Raw genomic sequence first — 3,597 nt, 5'->3', positions numbered from 1 at the left:
GCTATTTTATGGACTGTCAAACCTAAGCCATGCAATATGTGGGTAACAGCAGAACTGAAATACAGAGTAATGGTCACACTCCATTTTGTTCTCAGAGCTTCTCCTGTCTTTGGGGGACTTTCCCTAAGCGGACATTCCCTAAGACAACAGAAGTGATTCCTGCGTAGCTTTTTTTGGGTCGCATCCTATTGACTCTTGTGACTGCTTTCTGCTGAAGTTCCTGAATCCATTTTATATGAATGGGCCCCACAAAAAGCGGTGCAAAAAGCAGCAGAAAGGTGCCTTTGATTTGTGGGGCTGGCAAGTAGTTACATGTGAATGTGTGTGTGTGTGTATATCTGGACAGCAGTCTTGCATACTAAACAGCACGCAATAAAAAGTAGCCATTATCTCCTGGAACATATGTGTTGCAGGAGTGGGTTGGGCTSGTTTGAAATACAATCTTAGTGGCAGCAGAGTTGCTTTCATTAGTAGGATCAGGGGGATTTGCTCTCAGATTCATATTGGCATTAGTGTGCACAGTCATGATATGTACAGCACAGAAGTATGGACTTCTACTTGACTAAAGATAACAAACAGTAAAATGTAGGAGTTTATTATTGTATATACTACAGTTTGCCATTATTTGTCATTTCTACCTTGCCCCACCTTTATTAAGCGTTACCTCAGCTCTACAGATTGAACCTTCTTGTATGTGCTGATATAAAAWGAATTCAAACACTTGCGACACGCACCCTACATCAGAACAAGTGAGGTTCTGCATGACCACAGTAACTGCTGCAAACCTCTGTGTGTGCCACAAAGAATTACTTGTGCAGCCGTCCCACACTCGTCATCAGTGCGTGAGTTCATGAAAGTCACCTCCTAACTTCTAAAAGTTAYTCCTCTTCCAACAATGTTCTTTAGTTTAGGAAACGTGGACAGCCACCTTAATGACCTGGTCGTCAGCAGCTTGAGAAAGATTATTGCCTTTGTATTTCACGTAGCACATTTGTGTATAACCAAAACAATCTAAAAAGAAACCACAAATTGTAAAATCCTGACCACATAATTTTTAAGTTAATAGGAAACACAAAACCTTTAAGTTTAGTGAAGTAGCTTTCCAGGTGTCCCTGTTTTTGTAATAAAAAGTTACTATTTATTAAAAAAAAATATATAAAAAGACAGTATTGTATTGAGTTAAAAGCTCAAGAACAGGTAAGTTCTGTTCTCTGCTGTACGTAAGAACCAATTCCTCCTTTTTTTTTTTTTTTTTTGTCACAGGTCTTTTACTCATGGCCATGTAGGACTGAGTCTGTTTTGTAAAGGTAGAGAACAGATAAAAGTAAGTTTAGTTGAATTTTACTGCCTGACAATCCCAGCAGCTTTCAGAGCTAATGGATAAATTAACTATTTCAAAATAAATAAAAATAAGAACATGAAGGCAGTTAGCTTTCATTTTTCCCTGTGCAGAAGGGCATTGACCCAGTTTTGAACAATGAACATAATTTATCAGTATAATTTTTTCATCAGAAATTCAGCATCTTTTTCAAGGTAAAAACATCATGCATTGAGAGTGCAGCTTGCTGTATTTTATGGCTGAAACAAAGTACTTGTGGGGGAGGGATTTTTGGAAATAAGATCAGGCATATCGTGATGTATATGTTCCAGATATTTTTCCACTTGCAAAATGGAAAGTCGGTGTTTATGAATGCTGATGTGTATTTTAATGGTTTGGCCAGTGTCCTTTCCTGGGGCGAATCGGAGCACCATGCGCTCGCTTTCTGCAGCTCTTGGGGATTTAGCTCAGGTGGCCACGTCTGGGCTTTCCCAACCGAGAAGCCTACACCAGCTCTGCTCCTCCCAGGAAGTTCTGCATGGCAAAAACATCACCCTGGAGTTGCTGAAAAACTTTAGGCATCCAGTTTTGTCACAGCAGTGAGACAAGGCTGAGCTCCAAGCCCTGATTCTGGCAGCCCCTGTCAGGGGTTGCTTTAATTTGGGCACCAATGAAGCTGTAGGATTTCTTTCTGTGAAAGATGCTGTGATTTTGTTTTCCTTCCAAACTGGCATAGAAACACACTTTTAAAGATTCAAACACTTGCTTTGTGACAGCAGTAACTGCAAGCAGCTCTCCCGAACGATAGCACAAAGTTTGCTGTCACCCCTGCATTAGGGCCCTTGCAGAAGCAGGGTGACCTGCTGTCCCCCAGGCCGCTCTGAAGCTCCCCAGGCAAGTGATGGGCAGCACATTCACAGCAGTCCATCCAGGGCCGGGGACTGAGGCAAAGGATGGAGTAGGTGGCATTTCTTCATAGCTTCAGCCCCAGATTTTGAAGGAAATAATTTAATTATGCTTTTTGAGGCTATTTACAGACAAGGTAGCTCGTGAAACAGTGTGTGTTCCTCAGTTTCTTATCCAAGTGAGCAGAGTTGTGGCAAGTCGCAGCTTAAGGAAGTGTCCAAGTGTCCCCTGGTTTTGTCCAGGTGTGTTGTTGCCCAAGTGAAAYCAGATGATTCTGCACGCGGGGTTTCCTTGTTTATGCAAGTGGCTGCTGGAAACGTTGCCGTTCCCATCACTGCAGCTGTGTTTTTTAGGTCAGGAGGAGCAGGACATTGACACACTTGGCAGTTAAACATGGTGTTGTGGCACAGATGCTTAATCTGGTCTTGCAGAATTCCTAGATTTAAATGGAAAGCACCACTAGCTCTCACATCCAGGAGGATATAATCTTGGCTGTGTCTGCAGAGCTGTGTGTATCAATGTATTTTTAAACAGAGGACTGGGCTCCGGTCCTGAGTGCCCGTGTCCCTTAGACCCCCGTCTCGGCGTGTCCTGTGAACACATGTTCCTCAGAGGAGGTTCTTCAGAAACAGCCTCACCACTACAGGTAGCCTCTGCTTTGAAACTCCTCCTGCGTCCCCACCTATTGACTAAAGACGGTGACAACTTTCTTCTGAGGGGAATTTAGGGATAAAATTGGTGATGGTAAGGAAAAAAAGGCCACTTGATCACTGTATGAAGTCAGTGTTGATTTTATGAAGTCAGTGATAAAGGGCCTGTGCAAGAAAAGCCTTGTGGCATGAAGTGGAGGGATGTCTAGTAGACTAGTTTTTGTAGGGAAGAGGTGGGAGGCTGTCCTCCTGAGGTCGAAGTATGAGACATTCCCCTCAGACATGCTCTGGATAAGGCAACGGTTTGAGACTGTGATGTTTCCTGTGGCCAGAAGAGGTAGCGGAAAAACTGAATTGCAGACGCGGACGGCGAGCGCGGGGCTGGAGCCGCTCTGTCAAGTGCGGCTGCGGCTGCCCGGCACCCGCGTGGCAGGAGCTGAGCGCGCGGCCCTCGTGTCCCCGCAGCTCCTGCTCCCGGCACAGGCCCAAACCCCGCTGGGGTGAAATCCAGGAGCGAGGCCCGGGTAGAGCCTCCCTCCCTGCCCCTGTGCCCTTTCCACAGCACCACGTCCAGGTGTGAGCAAGGCAGCTCCTTCTTCCTGTAAGGCTGGGGTGGTGGTTGCCCCAATTACCTTAACAGTAGGTGCAAGAAACATTAAGAAACATTAAAGACTTAAAAAAAAAAAAAACTGAAGGCTGCATCACTCAAATCCAAATTAAGCC

The sequence above is a fragment of the Nothoprocta perdicaria genome, unplaced genomic scaffold (assembly GCF_003342845.1).
Source record: "Nothoprocta perdicaria isolate Ctin4 unplaced genomic scaffold, notPer1 scaffold_54, whole genome shotgun sequence".
NCBI classification, from domain to species: Eukaryota; Metazoa; Chordata; class Aves; order Tinamiformes; family Tinamidae; genus Nothoprocta; species Nothoprocta perdicaria.
This window is presented reverse-complemented; position numbering follows the sequence as displayed.